We start from the raw sequence: 27,928 nt of genomic DNA, 5'->3' as shown, positions 1-27,928 counted from the left end.
TAGAATACTAAACAATATTAGTTTTATTCAGAATTAATAATTGAAATTATTGTTGCATTAAAGTTTGTCATCTGAGTGTAAGATTATCCAAAACAGTTGTCTCAAAGAAAAAAACAAATATGTTTTTTACTTGAATCTTTATGTTACTATACTTTCTTAGGCATTGATATATTGACAAAGAGTGACCACGTGGCCTAATGGATAAGGCGTCTGACTTCGGATCAGAAGATTGAGGGTTTGAGTCCCTTCGTGGTCATTGGAGTCAATGTTATTTGTTTATACTGTATTTTTTTCATTAAGATGAAATATTTTGTAAGGAATATAATAATGAAATCAGAACAAACACAGCTCAAAGTAAAATATCTCAAAACCTTTGTTCTTTAAACTATTTAGCAAACTTTGTAGATTGCACAGCAGTCAATGTATCTTTAAGTTGATTTAAGGTTTCTTAAAATTCTAGGCTTGGGTATTGTGGAATACTAAACATTATTATTTTCTTTCAGAATCAATAACTAAAATTATTGTTGGATCAAAGTTTGTCATCTAGGTGTATATATTTTTACATAAAGATAACATCTTATGTTTGGATTTTAATAATGAAATCAAATCAAACATGATTCAAAGTGAAGAATCTCTAACCCTTTGGTCTTTAAACTATTCAGTTAACTTTGTAGATTGCACATCAACCATTAAATATATTTCTCAGTTTGTTTAAGGTTTCTCAAACTTCTTGAATGGGGTATTGTAGAATACTAAACAATATTAGTTTTATTCAGAATTAATAATTGAAATTATTGTTGCATTAAAGTTTGTCATCTGAGTGTAAGATTATCCAAAACAGTTGTCTCAAAGAAAAAAACAAATATGTTTTTTACTTGAATCTTTATGTTACTATACTATCTTAGGCATTGATATATTGACAAAGAGTGACCACGTGGCCTAATGGATAAGGCGTCTGACTTCGGATCAGAAGATTGAGGGTTCGAGTCACTTCGTGGTCATTGGGTTCAATGTTATTTGTTTATACTGTATTTTTTTCATTAAGATGAAATATTTTGTAAGGAATATAATAATGAAATAAGAACAAACACAGCTCAAAGTAAAATATCTCAAAACCTTTGTTCTTTAAACTATTTAGCAAACTTTGTAGATTGCACAGCAGTCAATGTATGTTTAAGTTGATTTAAGGTTTCTCAAAATACTAGGTTTGGGTATTGTGGAATACTAAACATTATTATTTTCTTTCAGAATCAATAACTAAAATTATTGTTGGATCAAAGTTTGTCATCTGAGTTTAAGATTATCCAAAACAGTTGTCTCAAAGAAACAAAACAAATATGTTTTTTACTTGAATCTTTATATTACTATACTTTCTTAGGCGTTAATCTTTGGACACATGGTGACCACGTGGCCTAATGGATAAGGCATCTGACTTCGGATCAGAAGATTGAGGATTCGAGTCCCTTTGTGGTCATTGGATTCAATGTTATTTGTTTATACTGTATTTTTTTCATTAAGATGAAATATTTTGTAAGGAATATAATAATGAAATCAGAACAAACACAGCTCAAAGTAAAATATCTCAAAACCTTTGTTCTTTAAACTATTTAGCAAACTTTGTAGATTGCACAGCAGTCAATGTATCTTTAAGTTGATTAAAGGTTTCTCAAAATTCTAGGCTTGGGTATTGTGGAATACTAAACATTATTATTTTCTTTCAGAATCAATAACTAAAATTATTGTTGGATCAAAGTTTGTCATCTAGGTGTATATATTTTTACATAAAGATAACATCTTATGTATGGATTATAATAATGAAATCAGATCAAACATGATTCAAAGTGAAGAATCTCTAACCCTTTGGTCTTTAAACTATTCAGTAAACTTTGTAGATTGCACATCAACCATTAAATATATTTCTTAGTTTGTTTAAGGTTTCTCAAACTTCTTGAATGAAGTATTGTAGAATACTAAACAATATTAGTTTTATTCAGAATTAATAATTGAAATTATTGTTGGATTAAAGTTTGTCATCTGAGTGTAAGATTATCCAAAACAGTTGTCTCAAAGAAAAAAACAAATATGTTTTTTACTTGAATCTTTATGTTACTATACTTTCTTAAGCATTAATATATTGACAAACAGTGACCACGTGGCCTAATGGATGAGGCGTCTAACTTCGGATCAGAAGATTGAGTGTTCGAGTCCCTTCGTGGTCATTGGATTCAATGTTATTTGTTTATACTGTATTTTTTCATTAAGATGAAATATTTTGTAAGGAATATAATAATGAAATCAGAACAAACACAGCTCAAAGTAAAATATCTCAAAACCTTTGTTCTTTAAACTATTTAGCAAACTTTGTAGATTGCACAGCAGTCAATGTATCTTTAAGTTGATTTAAGGATTCTCAAAATTCTAGGCTTGGGTATTGTGGAATACTAAACATTATTATTTTCTTTCAGAATCAATAACTAAAATTATTGTTGGATCAAAGTTTGTCATCTAGGTGTATATATTTTTACATAAAGATAACATCTTATGTTTGGATTATAATAATGAAATCAGATCAAACATGATTCAAAGTGAAGAATCTCTAACCCTTTGGTCTTTAAACTATTCAGTAAACTTTGTAGATTGCACATCAACCATTAAATATATTTCTCAGTTTGTTTAAGGTTTCTCAAACTTATTGAATGGGGTATTGTAGAATACTAAACAATATTAGTTTTATTCAGAATTAATAATTGAAATTATTGTTGAATTAAAGTTTGTCATCTGAGTGTAAGATTATCCAAAACAGTTGTCTCAAAGAAACAAAACAAATATGTTTTTTACTTGAATCTTTTTACGTTACTATACTTTCTTAGGCGTTAATCTTTGGACAGACATTGACCACGTAGCCTAATGGATAAGGCGTCTGACTTTGGATCAGAAGATTGAGGATTCGAGTCCCTTCGTGGTCATTGGATTCAATGTTATTTGTTTATACTGTATTTTTTTCATTAAGATGAAATATTTTGTAAGGAATATAATAATGAAATCAGAACAAACACAGCTCAAAGTAAAATATCTCAAAACATTTGTTCTTTAAACTATTTAGCAAACTTTGTAGATTGCACAGCAGTCAATGTATCTTTAAGTTGATTAAAGGTTTCTCAAAATTCTAGGCTTGGGTATTGTGGAATACTAAACATTATTATTTTCTTTCAGAATCAATAACTAAAATTATTGTTGGATCAAAGTTTGTCATCTAGGTGTATATATTTTTACATAAAGATAACATCTTATGTATGGATTATAATAATGAAATCAGATCAAACATGATTCAAAGTGAAGAATCTCTAACCCTTTGGTCTTTAAACTATTCAGTAAACTTTGTAGATTGCACATCAACCATTAAATATATTTCTTAGTTTGTTTAAGGTTTCTCAAACTTCTTGAATGAAGTATTGTAGAATACTAAACAATATTAGTTTTATTCAGAATTAATAATTGAAATTATTGTTGGATTAAAGTTTGTCATCTGAGTGTAAGATTATCCAAAACAGTTGTCTCAAAGAAAAAAACAAATATGTTTTTTACTTGAATCTTTATGTTACTATACTTTCTTAAGCATTAATATATTGACAAACAGTGACCACGTGGCCTAATGGATGAGGCGTCTAACTTCGGATCAGAAGATTGAGTGTTCGAGTCCCTTCGTGGTCATTGGATTCAATGTTATTTGTTTATACTGTATTTTTTCATTAAGATGAAATATTTTGTAAGGAATATAATAATGAAATCAGAACAAACACAGCTCAAAGTAAAATATCTCAAAACCTTTGTTCTTTAAACTATTTAGCAAACTTTGTAGATTGCACAGCAGTCAATGTATCTTTAAGTTGATTTAAGGATTCTCAAAATTCTAGGCTTGGGTATTGTGGAATACTAAACATTATTATTTTCTTTCAGAATCAATAACTAAAATTATTGTTGGATCAAAGTTTGTCATCTAGGTGTATATATTTTTACATAAAGATAACATCTTATGTTTGGATTATAATAATGAAATCAGATCAAACATGATTCAAAGTGAAGAATCTCTAACCCTTTGGTCTTTAAACTATTCAGTAAACTTTGTAGATTGCACATCAACCATTAAATATATTTCTCAGTTTGTTTAAGGTTTCTCAAACTTATTGAATGGGGTATTGTAGAATACTAAACAATATTAGTTTTATTCAGAATTAATAATTGAAATTATTGTTGAATTAAAGTTTGTCATCTGAGTGTAAGATTATCCAAAACAGTTGTCTCAAAGAAACAAAACAAATATGTTTTTTACTTGAATCTTTTTACGTTACTATACTTTCTTAGGCGTTAATCTTTGGACAGACATTGACCACGTAGCCTAATGGATAAGGCGTCTGACTTTGGATCAGAAGATTGAGGATTCGAGTCCCTTCGTGGTCATTGGATTCAATGTTATTTGTTTATACTGTATTTTTTTCATTAAGATGAAATATTTTGTAAGGAATATAATAATGAAATCAGAACAAACACAGCTCAAAGTAAAATATCTCAAAACATTTGTTCTTTAAACTATTTAGCAAACTTTGTAGATTGCACAGCAGTCAATGTATCTTTAAGTTGATTAAAGGTTTCTCAAAATTCTAGGCTTGGGTATTGTGGAATACTAAACATTATTATTTTCTTTCAGAATCAATAACTAAAATTATTGTTGGATCAAAGTTTGTCATCTAGGTGTATATATTTTTACATAAAGATAACATCTTATGTATGGATTATAATAATGAAATCAGATCAAACATGATTCAAAGTGAAGAGTCTCTAACCCTTTGGTCTTTAAACTATTCAGTAAACTTTGTAGATTGCACAACAACCATTAAATATATTTCTCAGTTTGTTCAAGGTTTCTCAAACTTCTTGAATGGGGTATTGTAGAATACTAAACTATATTAGTTTTATTCAGAATTAATAATTGAAATTATTGTTGGATTAAAGTTTGTCATCTGAGTGTAAGATTATCCAAAACAGTTGTCTCAAAGAAACAAAACAAATATGTTTTTTACTTGAATCTTTATATTACTATACTTTCTTAGGCGTTAATCTTTGGACAGACATTGACCACGTGGCCTAATGGATAAGGCGTCTGACTTCGGATCAGAAGATTGAGGGTTCGAGTCCCTTCGTGGTCATTGCATTCAAAGTTATTTGTTTATACTGTATTTTTTCATTAAGATGAAATATTTTGTAAGGAATATAATAATGAAATCAGAACAAACACAGCTCAAAGTAAAATATCTGAAAACCTTTGTTCTTTAAACTATTTAGCAAACTTTGTAGATTGCACAGCAGTCAATATATCTATAAATTGATTTAAGGTTTCTCAAAATTCTAGGCTTGGGTATTGTGGAATACTAAACATTATTATTTTCTTTCAGAATCAATAACTAAAATTATTGTTGGATCAAAGTTTGTCATCTAGGTGTATATATTTTTACATAAAGATAACATCTTATGTTTGGATTTTAGTAATGAAATCAGATCAAACATGATTCAAAGTGAAGAATCTCTAACCCTTTGGTCTTTAAACTATTCAGTAAACTTTGTAGATTGCACATCAACCATTAAATATATTTCTCAGTTTGTTTAAGGTTTCTCAAACTTCTTGAATGGGGTATTGTAGAATACTAAACAATATTAATTTTATTCAGCATTAATAATTGAAATTATTGTTGGATTAAAGTTTGTCATCTGAGTGTAAGATTATCCAAAACAGTTGTCTCAAAGAAAAAAACAAATATGTTTTTTAATTGAATCTTTATATTACTATACTTTCTTAGGCATTAATATATTAACAATCAGTGACCACGTGGCCTAATGGATAAGGCATCTGACTTCGCATCAGAAGATTGAGGGTTCGAGTCTCTTCGTGGTCATTGGATTCAATGTTATTTGTTTATACTGTATTTTTTTCATTAAGATGAAATATTTTGTAAGGAATATAATAATGAAATCAGAACAAACACAGCTCAAAGTAAAATATCTCAAAACCTTTGCTCTTTAAACTATTTAGCAAACTTTGTAGATTGCACAGCAGTCAATGTATCTTTAAGTTGATTTAAGGTTTCTCAAAATTCTAGGCTTGGGTATTGTGGAATACTAAACATTATTATTTTCTTTCAGAATCAATAACTAAAATTATTGTTGGATCAAAGTTTGTCATCTAGGTGTATATATTTTTACATAAAGATAACATCTTATGTTTGGATTTTAATAATGAAATCAGATCAAACATGATTCAAAGTGAAGAATCTCTAACCCTTTGGTCTTTAAACTATTCAGTAAACTTTGTAGATTGCACATCAACCATTAAATATATTTCTCAGTTTGTTTAAGGTTTCTCAAACTTCTTGAATGGGGTATTGTAGAATACTAAACAATATTAGTTTTATTCAGAATTAATAATTGAAATTATTGTTGCATTAAAGTTTGTCATCTGAGTGTAAGATTATCCAAAACAGTTGTCTCAAAGAAATAAACAAATATGTTTTTTACTTGAATCTTTATGTTACTATACTTTCTTAGGCATTGATATATTGACAAAGAGTGACCACGTGGCCTAATGGATAAGGTGTCTGACTTCGGATCAGAAGATTGAGGGTTCGAGTCCCTTCGTGGTCATTGGATTCAATGTTATTTGTTTATACTGTATTTTTTTCATTAAGATGAAATATTTTGTAAGGAATATAATAATGAAATCAGAACAAACACAGCTCAAAGTAAAATATCTCAAAACCTTTGTTCTTTAAACTATTTAGCAAACTTTGTAGATTGCACAGCAGTCAATGTATCTTTAAGTTGATTTAAGGTTTCTCAAAATTCTAGGCTTGGGTATTGTGGAATACTAAACATTATTATTTTCTTTCAGAATCAATAACTAAAATTATTGTTGGATCAAAGTTTGTCATCTAGGTGTATATATTTTTACATAAGGATAACATCTTATGTTTGGATTTTAATAATGAAATCAGATCAAACATGATTCAAAGTGAAGAATCTCTAACCCTTTGGTCTTTAAACTATTCAGTAAACTTTGTAGATTGCACATCAACCATTAAATATATTTCTCAGTTTGTTTAAGGTTTATCAAACTTCTTGAATGGGGTATTGTAGAATACTAAACAATATTAGTTTTATTCAGAATTAATAATTGAAATTATTGTTGCATTAAAGTTTGTCATCTGAGTGTAAGATTATCCAAAACAGTTGTCTCAAAGAAAAAAACAAATATGTTTTTTACTTGAATCTTTATGTTACTATACTTTCTTAGGCATTGACATATTGACAAAGAGTGACCACGTGGCCTAATGGATAAGGCGTCTGACTTCGGATTAGAAAATTGAGGGTTCGAGTTCCTTCGTGGTCATTGGATTCAATGTTATTTGTTTATACTGTATTTTTTTCATTAAGATGAAATATTTTGTAAGGAATATAATAATGAAATCAGAACAAACACAGCTCAAAGTAAAATATCTCAAAACCTTTGTTCTTTACACTATTTAGCAAACTTTGTAGATTGCACAGCAGTCAATGTATGTTTAAGTTGATTTAAGGTTTCTCAAAATTCTAGGCTTGGGTATTGTGGAATACTAAACATTATTATTTTCTTTCAGAATCAATAACTAAAATTATTGTTGGATCAAAGTTTGTCATCTAGGTGTATATATTTTTACATAAAGATAACATCTTATGTTTGAATTTTAATAATGAAATCAGATCAAACATGATTCAAAGTGAAGAATCTCTAACCCTTTGGTCTTTAAACTATTCAGTAAACTTTGTAGATTGCACATCAACCATTAAATATATTTCTCAGTTTGTTTAAGGTTTCTCAAACTTCTTGAATGGGGTATTGTAGAATACTAAACAATATAAGTTTTATTCAGAATTAATAATTGAAATTATTGTTGCATTAAAGTTTGTCATCTGAGTGTAAGATTATCCAAAACAGTTGTCTCAAAGAAAAAAACAAATATGTTTTTTACTTGAATCTTTATGTTACTATACTTTCTTAGGCATTGATATATTGACAAAGAGTGACCACGTGGCCTAATGGATAAGGTGTCTGACTTCGGATCAGAAGATTGAGGGTTTGAGTCCCTTTGTGGTCATTGGATTCAATGTTATTTGTTTATACTGTATTTTTTTCATTAAGATGAAATATTTTGTAAGGAATATAATAATGAAATCAGAACAAACACAGCTCAAAGTAAAATATCTCAAAACCTTTGTTCTTTAAACTATTTAGCAAACTTTGTAGATTGCACAGCAGTCAATGTATCTTTAAGTTGATTAAAGGTTTCTCAAAATTCTAGGCTTGGGTATTGTGGAATACTAAACATTATTATTTTCTTTCAGAATCAATAACTAAAATTATTGTTGGATCAAAGTTTGTCATCTAGGTGTATATATTTTTACATAAAGATAACATCTTATGTATGGATTATAATAATGAAATCAGATCAAACATGATTCAAAGTGAAGAGTCTCTAAACCTTTGGTCTTTAAACTATTCAGTAAACTTTGTAGATTGCACAACAACCATTAAATATATTTCTCAGTTTGTTCAAGGTTTCTCAAACTTCTTGAATGGGGTATTGTAGAATACTAAACTATATTAGTTTTATTCAGAATTAATAATTAAAATTATTGTTGGATTAAAGTTTGTCATCTGAGTGTAAGATTATCCAAAACAGTTGTCTCAAAGAAACAAAACAAATATGTTTTTTACTTGAATCTTTATATTACTATACTTTCTTAGGCGTTAAACTTTGGACAGACATTGACCACGTGGCCTAATGGATAAGGCGTCTGACTTCGGATCAGAAGATTGAGGGTTCGAGTTCCTTCGTGGTCATTGGATTCAATGTTATTTGTTTATACAGTATTTTTTTCATTAAGATTAAATATTTTGTAAGGAATATAATAATGAAATCAAAACAAACACAGCTCAAAGTAAAATATCTCAAAACCTTTGTTCTTTAAACTATTTAGCAAACTTTGTAGATTGCACAGCAGTTAATGTATCTTTAAGTTGATTTAAGGTTTCTCAAAATTCTAGGCTTGGGTATTGTGGAATACTAAACATTATTATTTTCTTTCAGAATCAATAACTAAAATTATTGTTGGATCAAAGTTTGTCATCTAGGTGTATATATTTTTACATAAAGATAACATCTTATGTTTGGATTTTAATAATGAAATCAGATCAAACATGATTCAAAGTGAAGAATCTCTAACCCTTTGGTCTTTAAACTATTCAGTAAACTTTGTAGATTGCACATCAACCATTAAATATATTTCTTAGTTTGTTTAAGGTTTCTCAAACTTCTTGAATGGGGTATTGTAGAATACTAAACAATATAAGTTTTATTCAGAATTAATAATTGAAATTATTGTTGGATTAAAGTTTGTCATCTGAGTGTAAGATTATCCAAAACAGTTGTCTCAAAGAAAAAAACAAATATGTTTTTTACTTGAATCTTTATTTTACTATACTTTCTTAGGCATTGATTTATTGACAAAGAGTGACCACGTGGCCTAATGGATAAGGCGTCTGACTTCGGATCAGAAGATTGAGGGTTCGAGTCCCTTTGTGGTCATTGGATTCAATGTTATTTGTTTATACTGTATTTTTTTCATTAAGATGAAATATTTTGTAAGGAATATAATAATGAAATCAGAACAAACACAGCTCAAAGTAAAATATCTCAAAACCTTTGTTCTTTAAACTATTTAGCAAACTTTGTAGATTGCACAGCAGTCAATGTATCTTTAAGTTGATTTAAGGTTTCTCAAAATTCTAGGCTTGGGTATTGTGGAATACTAAACATTATTATTTTCTTTCAGAATCTATAACTAAAATTATTGTTGGATCAAAGTTTGTCATCTAGGTGTATATATTTTTACATAAGGATAACATCTTATGTTTGGATTTTAATAATGAAATCAGATCAAACATGATTCAAAGTGAAGAATCTCTAACCCTTTGGTCTTTAAACTATTCAGTAAACTTTGTAGATTGCACATCAACCATTAAATATATTTCTCAGTTTGTTTAAGGTTTATCAAACTTCTTGAATGGGGTATTGTAGAATACTAAACAATATTAGTTTTATTCAGAATTAATAATTGAAATTATTGTTGCATTAAAGTTTGTCATCTGAGTGTAAGATTATCCAAAACAGTTGTCTCAAAGAAAAAAACAAATATGTTTTTTACTTGAATCTTTATGTTACTATACTTTCTTAGGCATTGACATATTGACAAAGAGTGACCACGTGGCCTAATGGATAAGGCGTCTGACTTCGGATTAGAAAATTGAGGGTTCGAGTTCCTTCGTGGTCATTGGATTCAATGTTATTTGTTTATACTGTATTTTTTTCATTAAGATGAAATATTTTGTAAGGAATATAATAATGAAATCAGAACAAACACAGCTCAAAGTAAAATATCTCAAAACCTTTGTTCTTTACACTATTTAGCAAACTTTGTAGATTGCACAGCAGTCAATGTATGTTTAAGTTGATTTAAGGTTTCTCAAAATTCTAGGCTTGGGTATTGTGGAATACTAAACATTATTATTTTCTTTCAGAATCTATAACTAAAATTATTGTTGGATCAAAGTTTGTCATCTAGGTGTATATATTTTTACATAAGGATAACATCTTATGTTTGGATTTTAATAATGAAATCAGATCAAACATGATTCAAAGTGAAGAATCTCTAACCCTTTGGTCTTTAAACTATTCAGTAAACTTTGTAGATTGCACATCAACCATTAAATATATTTCTCAGTTTGTTTAAGGTTTCTCAAACTTCTTGAATGGGGTATTGTAGAATACTAAACAATATTAGTTTTATTCAGAATTAATAATTGAAATTATTGTTGCATTAAAGTTTGTCATCTGAGTGTAAGATTATCCAAAACAGTTGTCTCAAAGAAAAAAACAAATATGTTTTTTACTTGAATCTTTATGTTACTATACTTTCTTAGGCATTGATATATTGACAAAGAGTGACCACGTGGCCTAATGGATAAGGTGTCTGACTTCGGATCAGAAGATTGAGGGTTTGAGTCCCTTTGTGGTCATTGGATTCAATGTTATTTGTTTATACTGTATTTTTTTCATTAAGATGAAATATTTTGTAAGGAATATAATAATGAAATCAGAACAAACACAGCTCAAAGTAAAATATCTCAAAACCTTTGTTCTTTAAACTATTTAGCAAACTTTGTAGATTGCACAGCAGTCAATGTATCTTTAAGTTCATTAAAGGTTTCTCAAAATTCTAGGCTTGGGTATTGTGGAATACTAAACATTATTATTTTCTTTCAGAATCAATAACTAAAATTATTGTTGGATCAAAGTTTGTCATCTAGGTGTATATATTTTTACATAAAGATAACATCTTATGTATGGATTATAATAATGAAATCAGATCAAACATGATTCAAAGTGAAGAGTCTCTAAACCTTTGGTCTTTAAACTATTCAGTAAACTTTGTAGATTGCACAACAACCATTAAATATATTTCTCAGTTTGTTCAAGGTTTCTCAAACTTCTTGAATGGGGTATTGTAGAATACTAAACTATATTAGTTTTATTCAGAATTAATAATTGAAATTATTGTTGGATTAAAGTTTGTCATCTGAGTGTAAGATTATCCAAAACAGTTGTCTCAAAGAAACAAAACAAATATGTTTTTTACTTGAATCTTTATATTACTATACTTTCTTAGGCGTTAATCTTTGGACAGACATTGACCACGTGGCCTAATGGATAAGGCGTCTGACTTCGGATCAGAAGATTGAGGGTTCGAGTTCCTTCGTGGTCATTGGATTCAATGTTATTTGTTTATACTGTATTTTTTTCATTAAGATTAAATATTTTGTAAGGAATATAATAATGAAATCAAAACAAACACAGCTCAAAGTTAAATATCTCAAAACCTTTGTTCTTTAAACTATTTAGCAAACTTTGTAGATTGCACAGCAGTCAATGTATCTTTAAGTTGATTTAAGGTTTCTCAAAATTCTAGGCTTGGGTATTGTGGAATACTAAACATTATTATTTTCTTTCAGAATCAATAACTAAAATTATTGTTGGATCAAAGTTTGTCATCTAGGTGTATATATTTTTACATAAAGATAACATCTTATATTTGGATTTTAATAATGAAATCAGATCAAACATGATTCAAAGTGAAGAATCTCTAACCCTTTGGTCTTTAAACTATTCAGTAAACTTTGTAGATTGCACATCAACCATTAAATATATTTCTTAGTTTGTTTAAGGTTTCTCAAACTTCTTGAATGGGGTATTGTAGAATACTAAACAATATTAGTTTTATTCAGAATTAATAATTGAAATTATTGTTGCATTAAAGTTTGTCATCTGAGTGTAAGATTATCCAAAACAGTTGTCTCAAAGAAACAAAACAAATATGTTTTTTACTTGAATCTTTATGTTACTATACTTTCTTAGGCATTGATATATTGACAAAGAGTGACCACGTGGCCTAATGGATAAGGCGTCTGACTTCGGATCAGAAGATTGAGGGTTCGAGTACCTTTGTGGTCATTGGATTCAATGTTATTTGTTTATACTATATTTTTTTCATTAAGATGAAATATTTTGTAAGGAATATAATAATGAAATCAGAACAAACACAGCTCAAAGTAAAATATCTCAAAACCTTTGTTCTTTAAACTATTTAGCAAACTTTGTAGATTGCACAGCAGTCAATGTATCTTTAAGTTGATTTAAGGTTTCTCAAAATTCTAGGCTTGGGTATTGTGGAATACTAAACATTATTATTTTCTTTCAGAATCTATAACTAAAATTATTGTTGGATCAAAGTTTGTCATCTAGGTGTATATATTTTTACATAAGGATAACATCTTATGTTTGGATTTTAATAATGAAATCAGATCAAACATGATTCAAAGTGAAGAATCTCTAACCCTTTGGTCTTTAAACTATTCAGTAAACTTTGTAGATTGCACATCAACCATTAAATATATTTCTCAGTTTGTTTAAGGTTTATCAAACTTCTTGAATGGGGTATTGTAGAATACTAAACAATATTAGTTTTATTCAGAATTAATAATTGAAATTATTGTTGCATTAAAGTTTGTCATCTGAGTGTAAGATTATCCAAAACAGTTGTCTCAAAGAAAAAAACAAATATGTTTTTTACTTGAATCTTTATGTTACTATACTTTCTTAGGCATTGACATATTGACAAAGAGTGACCACGTGGCCTAATGGATAAGGCGTCTGACTTCGGATTAGAAAATTGAGGGTTCGAGTTCCTTCGTGGTCATTGGATTCAATGTTATTTGTTTATACTGTATTTTTTTCATTAAGATGAAATATTTTGTAAGGAATATAATAATGAAATCAGAACAAACACAGCTCAAAGTAAAATATCTCAAAACCTTTGTTCTTTACACTATTTAGCAAACTTTGTAGATTGCACAGCAGTCAATGTATGTTTAAGTTGATTTAAGGTTTCTCAAAATTCTAGGCTTGGGTATTGTGGAATACTAAACATTATTATTTTCTTTCAGAATCTATAACTAAAATTATTGTTGGATCAAAGTTTGTCATCTAGGTGTATATATTTTTACATAAGGATAACATCTTATGTTTGGATTTTAATAATGAAATCAGATCAAACATGATTCAAAGTGAAGAATCTCTAACCCTTTGGTCTTTAAACTATTCAGTAAACTTTGTAGATTGCACATCAACCATTAAATATATTTCTCAGTTTGTTTAAGGTTTCTCAAACTTCTTGAATGGGGTATTGTAGAATACTAAACAATATTAGTTTTATTCAGAATTAATAATTGAAATTATTGTTGCATTAAAGTTTGTCATCTGAGTGTAAGATTATCCAAAACAGTTGTCTCAAAGAAAAAAACAAATATGTTTTTTACTTGAATCTTTATGTTACTATACTTTCTTAGGCATTGATATATTGACAAAGAGTGACCACGTGGCCTAATGGATAAGGTGTCTGACTTCGGATCAGAAGATTGAGGGTTTGAGTCCCTTTGTGGTCATTGGATTCAATGTTATTTGTTTATACTGTATTTTTTTCATTAAGATGAAATATTTTGTAAGGAATATAATAATGAAATCAGAACAAACACAGCTCAAAGTAAAATATCTCAAAACCTTTGTTCTTTAAACTATTTAGCAAACTTTGTAGATTGCACAGCAGTCAATGTATCTTTAAGTTCATTAAAGGTTTCTCAAAATTCTAGGCTTGGGTATTGTGGAATACTAAACATTATTATTTTCTTTCAGAATCAATAACTAAAATTATTGTTGGATCAAAGTTTGTCATCTAGGTGTATATATTTTTACATAAAGATAACATCTTATGTATGGATTATAATAATGAAATCAGATCAAACATGATTCAAAGTGAAGAGTCTCTAAACCTTTGGTCTTTAAACTATTCAGTAAACTTTGTAGATTGCACAACAACCATTAAATATATTTCTCAGTTTGTTCAAGGTTTCTCAAACTTCTTGAATGGGGTATTGTAGAATACTAAACTATATTAGTTTTATTCAGAATTAATAATTGAAATTATTGTTGGATTAAAGTTTGTCATCTGAGTGTAAGATTATCCAAAACAGTTGTCTCAAAGAAACAAAACAAATATGTTTTTTACTTGAATCTTTATATTACTATACTTTCTTAGGCGTTAATCTTTGGACAGACATTGACCACGTGGCCTAATGGATAAGGCGTCTGACTTCGGATCAGAAGATTGAGGGTTCGAGTTCCTTCGTGGTCATTGGATTCAATGTTATTTGTTTATACTGTATTTTTTTCATTAAGATTAAATATTTTGTAAGGAATATAATAATGAAATCAAAACAAACACAGCTCAAAGTTAAATATCTCAAAACCTTTGTTCTTTAAACTATTTAGCAAACTTTGTAGATTGCACAGCAGTCAATGTATCTTTAAGTTGATTTAAGGTTTCTCAAAATTCTAGGCTTGGGTATTGTGGAATACTAAACATTATTATTTTCTTTCAGAATCAATAACTAAAATTATTGTTGGATCAAAGTTTGTCATCTAGGTGTATATATTTTTACATAAAGATAACATCTTATATTTGGATTTTAATAATGAAATCAGATCAAACATGATTCAAAGTGAAGAATCTCTAACCCTTTGGTCTTTAAACTATTCAGTAAACTTTGTAGATTGCACATCAACCATTAAATATATTTCTTAGTTTGTTTAAGGTTTCTCAAACTTCTTGAATGGGGTATTGTAGAATACTAAACAATATTAGTTTTATTCAGAATTAATAATTGAAATTATTGTTGCATTAAAGTTTGTCATCTGAGTGTAAGATTATCCAAAACAGTTGTCTCAAAGAAACAAAACAAATATGTTTTTTACTTGAATCTTTATGTTACTATACTTTCTTAGGCATTGATATATTGACAAAGAGTGACCACGTGGCCTAATGGATAAGGCGTCTGACTTCGGATCAGAAGATTGAGGGTTCGAGTACCTTTGTGGTCATTGGATTCAATGTTATTTGTTTATACTATATTTTTTTCATTAAGATGAAATATTTTGTAAGGAATATAATAATGAAATCAGAACAAACACAGCTCAAAGTAAAATATCTCAAAACCTTTGTTCTTTAAACTATTTAGCAAACTTTGTAGATTGCACAGCAGTCAATGTATCTTTAAGTTGATTTAAGGTTTCTCAAAATTCTAGGCTTGGGTATTGTGGAATACTAAACATTATTATTTTCTTTCAGAATCAATAACTAAAATTATTGTTGGATCAAAGTTTGTCATCTAGGTGTATATATTTTTACATAAAGATAACATCTTATGTTTGGATTTTAATAATGAAATCAGATCAAACATGATTCAAAGTGAAGAATCTCTAACCCTTTGGTCTTTAAACTATTCAGTAAACTTTGTAGATTGCACATCAACCATTAAATATATTTCTCAGTTTGTTTAAGGTTTCTCAAACTTCTTGAATGGGGTATTGTAGAATACTAAACAATATAAGTTTTATTCAGAATTAATAATTGAAATTATTGTTGCATTAAAGTTTGTCATCTGAGTGTAAGATTATCCAAAACAGTTGTCTCAAAGAAAAAAACAAATATGTTTTTTACTTGAATCTTTATGTTACTATACTTTCTTAGGCATTGATATATTGACAAAGAGTGACTACGTGGCCTAATGGCTAAGGCGTCTGACTTCGGATCAGAAGATTGAGAGTTCGAGTCCCTTTGTGGTCATTGCTTTCAATGTTATTTGTTTATACTGTATTTTTTTCATTAAGATTAAATATTTTGTAAGGAATATAATAATGAAATCAGAATAAACACAGCTCAAAGTAAAATATCTCAAAACCTTTGTTCTTTAAACTATTTAGCAAACTTTGTAGATTGCACAGCAGTCAATGTATCTTTAAGTTGATTTAAGGTTTCTCAAAATTCTAGGTTTGGGTATTGTGGAATACTAAACATTATTATTTTCTTTCAGAATCAATAACTAAAATTGTTGTTGGATTAAAGTTTGTCATCTGAGTGTAAGATTATCCAAAACAGTTGTCTCAAAGAAACAAAACAAATATGTTTTTTACATGAATCTTTATATTACTATACTTTCTTAGGCGTTAATCTTTGGACAGACATTGACCAGGTGGCCTAATGGATAAGGCGTCTGACTTCGGATCAGAAGATTGAGGGTTCGAGTACCTTCGTGGTCATTGGATTCAATGTTATTTGTTTATACTATATTTTTTTCATTAAGATGAAATATTTTGTAAGGAATATAATAATGAAATCAGAACAAACACAGCTCAAAGTAAAATATCTCAAAACCTTTGTTCTTTAAACTATTTAGCAAACTTTGTAGATTGCACAGCAGTCAATGTATCTTTAAGTTGATTTAAGGTTTCTCAAAATTCTAGGCTTGGGTATTGTGGAATACTAAACATTATTATTTTCTTTCAGAATCAATGACTAAAATTATTGTTGGATCAAAGTTTGTCATCTAGGTGTATATATTTTTACATAAAGATAACATCTTATGTTTGGATTTTAATAATGAAATCAGATCAAACATGATTCAAAGTGAAGAGTCTCTAACCCTTTGGTCTTTAAACTATTCAGTAAACTTTGTAGATTGCACAACAACCATTAAATATATTTCTCAGTTTGTTCAAGGTTTCTCAAACTTCTTGAATGGGGTATTGTAGAATACTAAACTATATTAGTTTTATTCAGAATTAATAATTGAAATTATTGTTGGATTAAAGTTTGTCATCTGAGTGTAAGATTATCCAAAACAGTTGTCTCAAAGAAACAAAACAAATATGTTTTTTACTTGAATCTTTATATTACTATACTTTCTTAGGCGTTAATCTTTGGACAGACATTGACCACGTGGCCTAATGGATAAGGCGTCTGACTTCGGATCAGAAGATTGAGGGTTCGAGTTCCTTCGTGGTCATTGGATTCAATGTTATTTGTTTATACTGTATTTTTTTCATTAAGATTAAATATTTTGTAAGGAATATAATAATGAAATCAGAACAAACACAGCTCAAAGTTAAATATCTCAAAACCTTTGTTCTTTAAACTATTTAGCAAACTTTGTAGATTGCACAGCAGTCAATGTATCTTTAAGTTGATTTAAGGTTTCTCAAAATTCTAGGCTTGGGTATTGTGGAATACTAAACATTATTATTTTCTTTCAGAATCAATAACTAAAATTATTGTTGGATCAAAGTTTGTCATCTAGGTGTATATATTTTTACATAAAGATAACATCTTATATTTGGATTTTAATAATGAAATCAGATCAAACATGATTCAAAGTGAAGAATCTCTAACCCTTTGGTCTTTAAACTATTCAGTAAACTTTGTAGATTGCACATCAACCATTAAATATATTTCTTAGTTTGTTTAAGGTTTCTCAAACTTCTTGAATGGGGTATTGTAGAATACTAAACAATATTAGTTTTATTCAGAATTAATAATTGAAATTATTGTTGCATTAAAGTTTGTCATCTGAGTGTAAGATTATCCAAAACAGTTGTCTCAAAGAAACAAAACAAATATGTTTTTTACTTGAATCTTTATGTTACTATACTTTCTTAGGCATTGATATATTGACAAAGAGTGACCACGTGGCCTAATAGATAAGGCGTCTGACTTCGGATCAGAAGATTGAGGGTTCGAGTACCTTTGTGGTCATTGGATTCAATGTTATTTGTTTATACTATATTTTTTTCATTAAGATGAAATATTTTGTAAGGAATATAATAATGAAATCAGAACAAACACAGCTCAAAGTAAAATATCTCAAAACCTTTGTTCTTTAAACTATTTAGCAAACTTTGTAGATTGCACAGCAGTCAATGTATCTTTAAGTTGATTTAAGGTTTCTCAAAATTCTAGGCTTGGGTATTGTGGAATACTAAACATTATTATTTTCTTTCAGAATCAATAACTAAAATTATTGTTGGATCAAAGTTTGTCATCTAGGTGTATATATTTTTACATAAAGATAACATCTTATGTTTGGATTTTAATAATGAAATCAGATCAAACATGATTCAAAGTGAAGAATCTCTAACCCTTTGGTCTTTAAACTATTCAGTAAACTTTGTAGATTGCACATCAACCATTAAATATATTTCTCAGTTTGTTTAAGGTTTCTCAAACTTCTTGAATGGGGTATTGTAGAATACTAAACAATATAAGTTTTATTCAGAATTAATAATTGAAATTATTGTTGCATTAAAGTTTGTCATCTGAGTGTAAGATTATCCAAAACAGTTGTCTCAAAGAAAAAAACAAATATGTTTTTACTTGAATCTTTATGTTACTATACTTTCTTAGGCATTGATATATTGACAAAGAGTGACTACGTGGCCTAATGGATAAGGCGTCTGACTTCGGATCAGAAGATTGAGAGTTCGAGTCCCTTTGTGGTCATTGCTTTCAATGTTATTTGTTTATACTGTATTTTTTTCATTAAGATTAAATATTTTGTAAGGAATATAATAATGAAATCAGAATAAACACAGCTCAAAGTAAAATATCTCAAAACCTTTGTTCTTTAAACTATTTAGCAAACTTTGTAGATTGCACAGCAGTCAATGTATCTTTAAGTTGATTTAAGGTTTCTCAAAATTCTAGGTTTGGGTATTGTGGAATACTAAACATTATTATTTTCTTTCAGAATCAATAACTAAAATTGTTGTTGGATCAAAGTTTGTCATCTGAGTGTAAGATTATCCAAAACAGTTGTCTCAAAGAAACAAAACAAATATGTTTTTTACATGAATCTTTATATTACTATACTTTCTTAGGCGTTAATCTTTGGACAGACATTGACCAGGTGGCCTAATGGATAAGGCGTCTGACTTCGGATCAGAAGATTGAGGGTTCGAGTACCTTCGTGGTCATTGGATTCAATGTTATTTGTTTATACTATATTTTTTTCATTAAGATGAAATATTTTGTAAGGAATATAATAATGAAATCAGAACAAACACAGCTCAAAGTAAAATATCTAAAAACCTTTGTTCTTTAAACTATTTAGCAAACTTTGTAGATTGCACAGCAGTCAATGTATCTTTAAGTTGATTTAAGGTTTCTCAAAATTCTAGGCTTGGGTATTGTGGAATACTAAACATTATTATTTTCTTTCAGAATCAATAACTAAAATTGTTGTTGGATCAAAGTTTGTCATCTGAGTGTAAGATTATCCTAAACAGTTGTCTCAAAGAAACAAAACAAATATGTTTTTTACATGAATCTTTATATTACTATACTTTCTTAGGCGTTAATCTTTGGACAGACATTGACCAGGTGGCCTAATGGATAAGGCGTCTGACTTCGGATCAGAAGATTGAGGGTTTGAGTCCCTTCGTGGTCATTGCACTCAATGTTATTTGTTTATACTGTGTTTTTTCATTAAGATGAAATATTTTGTAAGGAATATAATAATGAAATCAGAACAAACACAGCTCAAAGTAAAATATCTCAAAATATTGTCATCTGAGTGTAAGATTATCCAAAACAGTTGTCTCAAAGAAAAAAACAAATATGTTTTTTACTTGAATCTTTATGTTACTATACTGTCTTAGGCATTGATATATTGACAAAGAGTGACCACGTGGCCTAATGGATAAGGCGTCTGACTTCGGATCAGAAGATTGAGGGTTCGAGTCCCTTCGTTGTCATTGGATTCAATGTTATTTGTTTATACTGTATTTTTTTCATTAAGATGAAATATTTTGTAAGGAATATAATAATGAAATCAGAACAAACACAGCTCAAAGTAAAATATCTCAAAACCTTTGTTCTTTAAACTATTTAGCAAACTTTGTAGATTGCACAGCAGTCAATGTATCTTTAAGTTGATTTAAGGTTTCTCAAAATTCTAGGCTTGGGTATTGTGGAATACTAAACATTATTATTTTCTTTCAGAATCAATAACTAAAATTATTGTTGGATCAAAGTTTGTCATCTAGGTGTATATATTTTTACATAAAGATAACATCTTATGTTTGGATTTTAATAATGAAATCAGATCAAACATGATTCAAAGTAAAGAATCTCTAACCCTTTGGTCTTTAAACTATTCAGTAAACTTTGTAGATTGCACATCAACCATTAAATATATTTCTCAGTTTGTTTAAGGTTTCTCAAACTTCTTGAATGGGGTATTGTAGAATACTAAACAATATTAGTTTTATTCAGAATTAATAATTGAAATTATTGTTGCATTAAAGTTTGTCATCTGAGTGTAAGATTATCCAAAACAGTTGTCTCAAAGAAAAAAACAAATATGTTTTTTACTTGAATCTTTATGTTACTATACTTTCTTAGGCATTGATATATTGACAAAGAGTGACCACGTGGCCTAATGGATAAGGCGTCTGACTTCGGATCAGAAGATTGAGGGTTCGAGTCCCTTCGTGGTCATTGGATTCAATGTTATTTGTTTATACTGTATTTTTTTCATTAAGATGAAATATTTTGTAAGGAATATAATAATGAAATCAGAACAAACACAGCTCAAAGTAAAATATCTCAAAACCTTTGTTCTTTAAACTATTTAGCAAACTTTGTAGATTGCACAGCAGTCAATGTATCTTTAAGTTGATTTAAGGTTTCTCAAAATTCTAGGCTTGGGTATTGTGGAATACTAAACATTATTATTTTCTTTCAGAATCAATAACTAAAATTATTGTTGGATCAAAGTTTGTCATCTAGGTGTATATATTTTTACATAAAGATAACATCTTATGTTTGGATTTTAATAATGAAATCAGATCAAACATGATTCAAAGTGAAGAATCTCTAACCCTTTGGTCTTTAAACTATTCAGTAAACTTTGTAGATTGCACATCAACCATTAAATATATTTCTCAGTTTGTTTAAGGTTTCTCAAACTTCTTGAATGGGGTATCGTAGAATACTAAACAATATTAGTTTTATTCAGAATTAATAATTGAAATTATTGTTGCATTAAAGTTTGTCATCTGAGTGTAAGATTATCCAAAACAGTTGTCTCAAAGAAAAAAACAAATATGTTTTTTACTTGAATCTTTATGTTACTATACTTTCTTAGGCATTGGAATATTGACAAAGAGTGACCACGTGGCCTAATGGATAAGGTGTCTGACTTCGGATCAGAAGATTGAGGGTTTGAGTCCCTTTGTGGTCATTGGATTCAATGTTATTTGTTTATACTGTATTTTTTTCATTAAGATGAAATATTTTGTAAGGAATATAATAATGAAATCAGAACAAACACAGCTCAAAGTAAAATATCTCAAAACCTTTGTTCTTTAAACTATTTAGCAAACTTTGTAGATTGCACAGCAGTCAATGTATCTTTAAGTTGATTAAAGGTTTCTCAAAATTCTAGGCTTGGGTATTGTGGAATACTAAACATTATTATTTTCTTTCAGAATCAATAACTAAAATTATTGTTGGATCAAAGTTTGTCATCTAGGTGTATATATTTTTACATAAAGATAACATCTTATGTATGGATTATAATAATGAAATCAGATCAAACATGATTCAAAGTGAAGAGTCTCTAACCCTTTGGTCTTTAAACTATTCAGTAAACTTTGTAGATTGCACAACAACCATTAAATATATTTCTCAGTTTGTTCAAGGTTTCTCAAACTTCTTGAATGGGGTATTGTAGAATACTAAACAATATTAGTTTTATTCAGAATTAATAATTGAAATTATTGTTGGATTAAAGTTTGTCATCTGAGTGTAAGATTATCCAAAACAGTTGTCTCAAAGAAACAAAACAAATATGTTTTTTACTTGAATCTTTATATTACTATACTTTCTTAGGCGTTAATCTTTGGACAGACATTGACCACGTGGCCTAATGGATAAGGCGTCTGACTTCGGATCAGAAGATTGAGGGTTCGAGTTCCTTCGTGGTCATTGGATTCAATGTTATTTGTTTATACTGTATTTTTTTCATTAAGATTAAATATTTTGTAAGGAATATAATAATGAAATCAGAACAAACACAGCTCAAAGTAGAATATCTCAAAACCTTTGTTCTTTAAACTATTTAGCAAACTTTGTAGATTGCACAGCAGTCAATGTATCTTTAAGTTGATTTAAGGTTTCTCAAAATTCTAGGCTTGGGTATTGTGGAATACTAAACATTATTATTTTCTTTCAGAATCAATAACTAAAATTATTGTTGGATCAAAGTTTGTCATCTAGGTGTATATATTTTTACATAAAGATAACATCTTATATTTGGATTTTAATAATGAAATCAGATCAAACATGATTCAAAGTGAAGAATCTCTAACCCTTTGGTCTTTAAACTATTCAGTAAACTTTGTAGATTGCACATCAACCATTAAATATATTTCTTAGTTTGTTTAAGGTTTCTCAAACTTCTTGAATGGGGTATTGTAGAATACTAAACAATATTAGTTTTATTCAGAATTAATAATTGAAATTATTGTTGCATTAAAGTTTGTCATCTGAGTGTAAGATTATCCAAAACAGTTGTCTCAAAGAAACAAAACAAATATGTTTTTTACTTGAATCTTTATGTTACTATACTTTCTTAGGCATTGATATATTGACAAAGAGTGACCACGTGGCCTAATGGATAAGGCGTCTGACTTCGGATCAGAAGATTGAGGGTTCGAGTACCTTCGTGGTCATTGGATTCAATGTTATTTGTTTATACTATATTTTTTTCATTAAGATGAAATATTTTGTAAGGAATATAATAATGAAATCAGAACAAACACAGCTCAAAGTAAAATATCTCAAAACCTTTGTTCTTTAAACTATTTAGCAAACTTTGTAGATTGCACAGCAGTCAATGTATCTTTAAGTTGATTTAAGGTTTCTCAAAATTCTAGGCTTGGGTATTGTGGAATACTAAACATTATTATTTTCTTTCAGAATCAATAACTAAAATTATTGTTGGATCAAAGTTTGTCATCTAGGTGTATATATTTTTACATAAAGATAACATCTTATGTTTGGATTTTAATAATGAAATCAGATCAAACATGATTCAAAGTGAAGAATCTCTAACCCTTTGGTCTTTAAACTATTCAGTAAACTTTGTAGATTGCACATCAACCATTAAATATATTTCTTAGTTTGTTTAAGGTTTCTCAAACTTCTTGAATGGGGTATTGTAGAATACTAAACAATATTAGTTTTATTCAGAATTAATAATTGAAATTATTGTTGCATTAAAGTTTGTCATCTGAGTGTAAGATTATCCAAAACAGTTGTCTCAAAGAAACAAACAAATATGTTTTTTACTTGAATCTTTATGTTACTATACTTTCTTAGGCATTGATATATTGACAAAGAGTGACCACGTGGCCTAATGGATAAGGCGTCTGACTTCGGATCAGAAGATTGAGGGTTCGAGTACCTTCGTGGTCATTGGATTCAATGTTATTTGTTTATACTATATTTTTTTCATTAAGATGAAATATTTTGTAAGGAATATAATAATGAAATCAGAACAAACACAGCTCAAAGTAAAATATCTCAAAACCTTTGTTCTTTAAACTATTTAGCAAACTTTGTAGATTGCACAGCAGTCAATGTATCTTTAAGTTGATTTAAGGTTTCTCAAAATTCTAGGCTTGGGTATTGTGGAATACTAAACATTATTATTTTCTTTCAGAATCAATAACTAAAATTATTGTTGGATCAAAGTTTGTCATCTAGGTGTATATATTTTTACATAAAGATAACATCTTATGTTTGGATTTTAATAATGAAATCAGATCAAACATGATTCAAAGTGAAGAATCTCTAACCCTTTGGTCTTTAAACTATTCAGTAAACTTTGTAGATTGCACAACAACCATTAAATATATTTCTCAGTTTGTTCAAGGTTTCTCAAACTTCTTGAATGGGGTATTGTAGAATACTAAACAATATTAGTTTTATTCAGAATTAATAATTGAAATTATTGTTGGATTAAAGTTTGTCATCTGAGTGTAAGATTATCCAAAACAGTTGTCTCAAAGAAACAAAACAAATATGTTTTTTACTTGAATCTTTATATTACTATACTTTCTTAGGCGTTAATCTTTGGACAGACATTGACCACGTGGCCTAATGGATAAGGCGTCTGACTTCGGATCAGAAGATTGAGGGTTCGAGTTCCTTCGTGGTCATTGGATTCAATGTTATTTGTTTATACTGTATTTTTTTCATTAAGATTAAATATTTTGTAAGGAATATAATAATGAAATCAGAACAAACACAGCTCAAAGTAGAATATCTCAAAACCTTTGTTCTTTAAACTATTTAGCAAACTTTGTAGATTGCACAGCAGTCAATGTATCTTTAAGTTGATTTAAGGTTTCTCAAAATTCTAGGCTTGGGTATTGTGGAATACTAAACATTATTATTTTCTTTCAGAATCAATAACTAAAATTATTGTTGGATCAAAGTTTGTCATCTAGGTGTATATATTTTTACATAAAGATAACATCTTATATTTGGATTTTAATAATGAAATCAGATCAAACATGATTCAAAGTGAAGAATCTCTAACCCTTTGGTCTTTAAACTATTCAGTAAACTTTGTAGATTGCACATCAACCATTAAATATATTTCTTAGTTTGTTTAAGGTTTCTCAAACTTCTTGAATGGGGTATTGTAGAATACTAAACAATATTAGTTTTATTCAGAATTAATAATTGAAATTATTGTTGCATTAAAGTTTGTCATCTGAGTGTAAGATTATCCAAAACAGTTGTCTCAAAGAAACAAAACAAATATGTTTTTTACTTGAATCTTTATGTTACTATACTTTCTTAGGCATTGATATATTGACAAAGAGTGACCACGTGGCCTAATGGATAAGGCGTCTGACTTCGGATCAGAAGATTGAGGGTTCGAGTACCTTCGTGGTCATTGGATTCAATGTTATTTGTTTATACTATATTTTTTTCATTAAGATGAAATATTTTGTAAGGAATATAATAATGAAATCAGAACAAACACAGCTCAAAGTAAAATATCTCAAAACCTTTGTTCTTTAAACTATTTAGCAAACTTTGTAGATTGCACAGCAGTCAATGTATCTTTAAGTTGATTTAAGGTTTCTCAAAATTCTAGGCTTGGGTATTGTGGAATACTAAACATTATTATTTTCTTTCAGAATCAATAACTAAAATTATTGTTGGATCAAAGTTTGTCATCTAGGTGTATATATTTTTACATAAAGATAACATCTTATGTTTGGATTTTAATAATGAAATCAGATCAAACATGATTCAAAGTGAAGAATCTCTAACCCTTTGGTCTTTAAACTATTCAGTAAACTTTGTAGATTGCACATCAACCATTAAATATATTTCTTAGTTTGTTTAAGGTTTCTCAAACTTCTTGAATGGGGTATTGTAGAATACTAAACAATATTAGTTTTATTCAGAATTAATAATTGAAATTATTGTTGCATTAAAGTTTGTCATCTGAGTGTAAGATTATCCAAAACAGTTGTCTCAAAGAAACAAACAAATATGTTTTTTACTTGAATCTTTATGTTACTATACTTTCTTAGGCATTGATATATTGACAAAGAGTGACCACGTGGCCTAATGGATAAGGCGTCTGACTTCGGATCAGAAGATTGAGGGTTCGAGTACCTTCGTGGTCATTGGATTCAATGTTATTTGTTTATACTATATTTTTTTCATTAAGATGAAATATTTTGTAAGGAATATAATAATGAAATCAGAACAAACACAGCTCAAAGTAAAATATCTCAAAACCTTTGTTCTTTAAACTATTTAGCAAACTTTGTAGATTGCACAGCAGTCAATGTATCTTTAAGTTGATTTAAGGTTTCTCAAAATTCTAGGCTTGGGTATTGTGGAATACTAAACATTATTATTTTCTTTCAGAATCAATAACTAAAATTATTGTTGGATCAAAGTTTGTCATCTAGGTGTATATATTTTTACATAAAGATAACATCTTATGTTTGGATTTTAATAATGAAATCAGATCAAACATGATTCAAAGTGAAGAATCTCTAACCCTTTGGTCTTTAAACTATTCAGTAAACTTTGTAGATTGCACATCAACCATTAAATATATTTCTCAGTTTGTTTAAGGTTTCTCAAACTTCTTGAATGGGGTATCGTAGAATACTAAACAATATTAGTTTTATTCAGAATTAATAATTGAAATTATTGTTGCATTAAAGTTTGTCATCTGAGTGTAAGATTATCCAAAACAGTTGTCTCAAAGAAAAAAACAAATATGTTTTTTACTTGAATCTTTATGTTACTGTACTTTCTTAGGCATTGGAATATTGACAAAGAGTGACCACGTGGCCTAATGGATAAGGTGTCTGACTTCGGATCAGAAGATTGAGGGTTTGAGTCCCTTTGTGGTCATTGGATTCAATGTTATTTGTTTATACTGTATTTTTTTCATTAAGATGAAATATTTTGTAAGGAATATAATAATGAAATCAGAACAAACACAGCTCAAAGTAAAATATCTCAAAACCTTTGTTCTTTAAACTATTTAGCAAACTTTGTAGATTGCACAGCAGTCAATGTATCTTTAAGTTGATTAAAGGTTTCTCAAAATTCTAGGCTTGGGTATTGTGGAATACTAAACATTATTATTTTCTTTCAGAATCAATAACTAAAATTATTGTTGGATCAAAGTTTGTCATCTAGGTGTATATATTTTTACATAAAGATAACATCTTATGTATGGATTATAATAATGAAATCAGATCAAACATGATTCAAAGTGAAGAGTCTCTAACCCTTTGGTCTTTAAACTATTCAGCAAACTTTGTAGATTGCACAACAACCATTAAATATATTTCTCAGTTTGTTCAAGGTTTCTCAAACTTCTTGAATGGGGTATTGTAGAATACTAAACTATATTAGTTTTATTCAGAATTAATAATTGAAATTATTGTTGGATTAAAGTTTGTCATCTGAGTGTAAGATTATCCAAAACAGTTGTCTCAAAGAAACAAAACAAATATGTTTTTTACTTGAATCTTTATATTACTATACTTTCTTAGGCGTTAATCTTTGGACAGACATTGACCACGTGGCCTAATGGATAAGGCGTCTGACTTCGGATCAGAAGATTGAGGGTTCGAGTTCCTTCATGGTCATTGGATTCAATGTTATTTGTTTATACTGTATTTTTTTCATTAAGATTAAATATTTTGTAAGGAATATAATAATGAAATCAGAACAAACACAGCTCAAAGTAGAATATCTCAAAACCTTTGTTCTTTAA

At 28.5% G+C, this 27,928-nt stretch overlaps 33 non-coding genes across 33 annotated transcripts; all 33 read left to right on the top strand.

Annotated features, from left to right (window-relative positions):
* Nucleotides 1–183: 183 nt before the first annotated feature.
* Nucleotides 184–256, top strand: TRNAR-UCG (transfer RNA arginine (anticodon UCG)). Its single transcript has one exon. It is a non-coding gene; the product is annotated as a tRNA-Arg (tRNA).
* A 672-nt stretch (nt 257–928) lies between these two features.
* Nucleotides 929–1,001, top strand: TRNAR-UCG (transfer RNA arginine (anticodon UCG)). Its single transcript has one exon. It is a non-coding gene; the product is annotated as a tRNA-Arg (tRNA).
* A 400-nt stretch (nt 1,002–1,401) lies between these two features.
* On the top strand, nt 1,402–1,474 carry TRNAR-UCG (transfer RNA arginine (anticodon UCG)). Its single transcript has one exon. It is a non-coding gene; the product is annotated as a tRNA-Arg (tRNA).
* A 1,419-nt stretch (nt 1,475–2,893) lies between these two features.
* On the top strand, nt 2,894–2,966 carry TRNAQ-UUG (transfer RNA glutamine (anticodon UUG)). Its single transcript has one exon. It is a non-coding gene; the product is annotated as a tRNA-Gln (tRNA).
* Nucleotides 2,967–4,385: 1,419 nt separating this feature from the next.
* Nucleotides 4,386–4,458, top strand: TRNAQ-UUG (transfer RNA glutamine (anticodon UUG)). Its single transcript has one exon. It is a non-coding gene; the product is annotated as a tRNA-Gln (tRNA).
* Nucleotides 4,459–5,131: 673 nt separating this feature from the next.
* On the top strand, nt 5,132–5,204 carry TRNAR-UCG (transfer RNA arginine (anticodon UCG)). The gene has a single exon. It is a non-coding gene; the product is annotated as a tRNA-Arg (tRNA).
* Nucleotides 5,205–5,875: 671 nt separating this feature from the next.
* Nucleotides 5,876–5,948, top strand: TRNAR-UCG (transfer RNA arginine (anticodon UCG)). The gene has a single exon. It is a non-coding gene; the product is annotated as a tRNA-Arg (tRNA).
* Nucleotides 5,949–6,620: 672 nt separating this feature from the next.
* Nucleotides 6,621–6,693, top strand: TRNAR-UCG (transfer RNA arginine (anticodon UCG)). The gene has a single exon. It is a non-coding gene; the product is annotated as a tRNA-Arg (tRNA).
* A 1,417-nt stretch (nt 6,694–8,110) lies between these two features.
* Nucleotides 8,111–8,183, top strand: TRNAR-UCG (transfer RNA arginine (anticodon UCG)). Its single transcript has one exon. It is a non-coding gene; the product is annotated as a tRNA-Arg (tRNA).
* Nucleotides 8,184–8,856: 673 nt separating this feature from the next.
* Nucleotides 8,857–8,929, top strand: TRNAR-UCG (transfer RNA arginine (anticodon UCG)). Its single transcript has one exon. It is a non-coding gene; the product is annotated as a tRNA-Arg (tRNA).
* A 672-nt stretch (nt 8,930–9,601) lies between these two features.
* On the top strand, nt 9,602–9,674 carry TRNAR-UCG (transfer RNA arginine (anticodon UCG)). The gene has a single exon. It is a non-coding gene; the product is annotated as a tRNA-Arg (tRNA).
* Nucleotides 9,675–11,091: 1,417 nt separating this feature from the next.
* Nucleotides 11,092–11,164, top strand: TRNAR-UCG (transfer RNA arginine (anticodon UCG)). The gene has a single exon. It is a non-coding gene; the product is annotated as a tRNA-Arg (tRNA).
* Nucleotides 11,165–11,837: 673 nt separating this feature from the next.
* TRNAR-UCG (transfer RNA arginine (anticodon UCG)) lies at nt 11,838–11,910 on the top strand. The gene has a single exon. It is a non-coding gene; the product is annotated as a tRNA-Arg (tRNA).
* A 673-nt stretch (nt 11,911–12,583) lies between these two features.
* Nucleotides 12,584–12,656, top strand: TRNAR-UCG (transfer RNA arginine (anticodon UCG)). Its single transcript has one exon. It is a non-coding gene; the product is annotated as a tRNA-Arg (tRNA).
* A 1,417-nt stretch (nt 12,657–14,073) lies between these two features.
* TRNAR-UCG (transfer RNA arginine (anticodon UCG)) lies at nt 14,074–14,146 on the top strand. The gene has a single exon. It is a non-coding gene; the product is annotated as a tRNA-Arg (tRNA).
* A 673-nt stretch (nt 14,147–14,819) lies between these two features.
* TRNAR-UCG (transfer RNA arginine (anticodon UCG)) lies at nt 14,820–14,892 on the top strand. The gene has a single exon. It is a non-coding gene; the product is annotated as a tRNA-Arg (tRNA).
* A 673-nt stretch (nt 14,893–15,565) lies between these two features.
* On the top strand, nt 15,566–15,638 carry TRNAR-UCG (transfer RNA arginine (anticodon UCG)). The gene has a single exon. It is a non-coding gene; the product is annotated as a tRNA-Arg (tRNA).
* Nucleotides 15,639–16,310: 672 nt separating this feature from the next.
* Nucleotides 16,311–16,383, top strand: TRNAR-UCG (transfer RNA arginine (anticodon UCG)). Its single transcript has one exon. It is a non-coding gene; the product is annotated as a tRNA-Arg (tRNA).
* Nucleotides 16,384–16,783: 400 nt separating this feature from the next.
* On the top strand, nt 16,784–16,856 carry TRNAR-UCG (transfer RNA arginine (anticodon UCG)). Its single transcript has one exon. It is a non-coding gene; the product is annotated as a tRNA-Arg (tRNA).
* Nucleotides 16,857–17,529: 673 nt separating this feature from the next.
* Nucleotides 17,530–17,602, top strand: TRNAR-UCG (transfer RNA arginine (anticodon UCG)). The gene has a single exon. It is a non-coding gene; the product is annotated as a tRNA-Arg (tRNA).
* Nucleotides 17,603–19,019: 1,417 nt separating this feature from the next.
* TRNAR-UCG (transfer RNA arginine (anticodon UCG)) lies at nt 19,020–19,092 on the top strand. The gene has a single exon. It is a non-coding gene; the product is annotated as a tRNA-Arg (tRNA).
* Nucleotides 19,093–19,492: 400 nt separating this feature from the next.
* Nucleotides 19,493–19,565, top strand: TRNAR-UCG (transfer RNA arginine (anticodon UCG)). Its single transcript has one exon. It is a non-coding gene; the product is annotated as a tRNA-Arg (tRNA).
* A 400-nt stretch (nt 19,566–19,965) lies between these two features.
* TRNAR-UCG (transfer RNA arginine (anticodon UCG)) lies at nt 19,966–20,038 on the top strand. Its single transcript has one exon. It is a non-coding gene; the product is annotated as a tRNA-Arg (tRNA).
* Nucleotides 20,039–20,272: 234 nt separating this feature from the next.
* Nucleotides 20,273–20,345, top strand: TRNAR-UCG (transfer RNA arginine (anticodon UCG)). Its single transcript has one exon. It is a non-coding gene; the product is annotated as a tRNA-Arg (tRNA).
* Nucleotides 20,346–21,017: 672 nt separating this feature from the next.
* On the top strand, nt 21,018–21,090 carry TRNAR-UCG (transfer RNA arginine (anticodon UCG)). The gene has a single exon. It is a non-coding gene; the product is annotated as a tRNA-Arg (tRNA).
* A 672-nt stretch (nt 21,091–21,762) lies between these two features.
* TRNAR-UCG (transfer RNA arginine (anticodon UCG)) lies at nt 21,763–21,835 on the top strand. The gene has a single exon. It is a non-coding gene; the product is annotated as a tRNA-Arg (tRNA).
* A 673-nt stretch (nt 21,836–22,508) lies between these two features.
* Nucleotides 22,509–22,581, top strand: TRNAR-UCG (transfer RNA arginine (anticodon UCG)). Its single transcript has one exon. It is a non-coding gene; the product is annotated as a tRNA-Arg (tRNA).
* A 673-nt stretch (nt 22,582–23,254) lies between these two features.
* Nucleotides 23,255–23,327, top strand: TRNAR-UCG (transfer RNA arginine (anticodon UCG)). Its single transcript has one exon. It is a non-coding gene; the product is annotated as a tRNA-Arg (tRNA).
* A 672-nt stretch (nt 23,328–23,999) lies between these two features.
* On the top strand, nt 24,000–24,072 carry TRNAR-UCG (transfer RNA arginine (anticodon UCG)). The gene has a single exon. It is a non-coding gene; the product is annotated as a tRNA-Arg (tRNA).
* A 673-nt stretch (nt 24,073–24,745) lies between these two features.
* Nucleotides 24,746–24,818, top strand: TRNAR-UCG (transfer RNA arginine (anticodon UCG)). Its single transcript has one exon. It is a non-coding gene; the product is annotated as a tRNA-Arg (tRNA).
* Nucleotides 24,819–25,491: 673 nt separating this feature from the next.
* TRNAR-UCG (transfer RNA arginine (anticodon UCG)) lies at nt 25,492–25,564 on the top strand. Its single transcript has one exon. It is a non-coding gene; the product is annotated as a tRNA-Arg (tRNA).
* Nucleotides 25,565–26,236: 672 nt separating this feature from the next.
* TRNAR-UCG (transfer RNA arginine (anticodon UCG)) lies at nt 26,237–26,309 on the top strand. The gene has a single exon. It is a non-coding gene; the product is annotated as a tRNA-Arg (tRNA).
* A 672-nt stretch (nt 26,310–26,981) lies between these two features.
* On the top strand, nt 26,982–27,054 carry TRNAR-UCG (transfer RNA arginine (anticodon UCG)). Its single transcript has one exon. It is a non-coding gene; the product is annotated as a tRNA-Arg (tRNA).
* The last annotated feature ends 874 nt before the right edge of the window (nt 27,055–27,928 follow it).

Source organism: Pseudophryne corroboree, chromosome 8 (assembly GCF_028390025.1).
Source record: "Pseudophryne corroboree isolate aPseCor3 chromosome 8, aPseCor3.hap2, whole genome shotgun sequence".
Taxonomy (NCBI): Eukaryota; Metazoa; Chordata; class Amphibia; order Anura; family Myobatrachidae; genus Pseudophryne; species Pseudophryne corroboree.
Note: the sequence above shows the minus strand (reverse complement) of the source record. Positions and strands in the feature narration are given on the sequence as shown.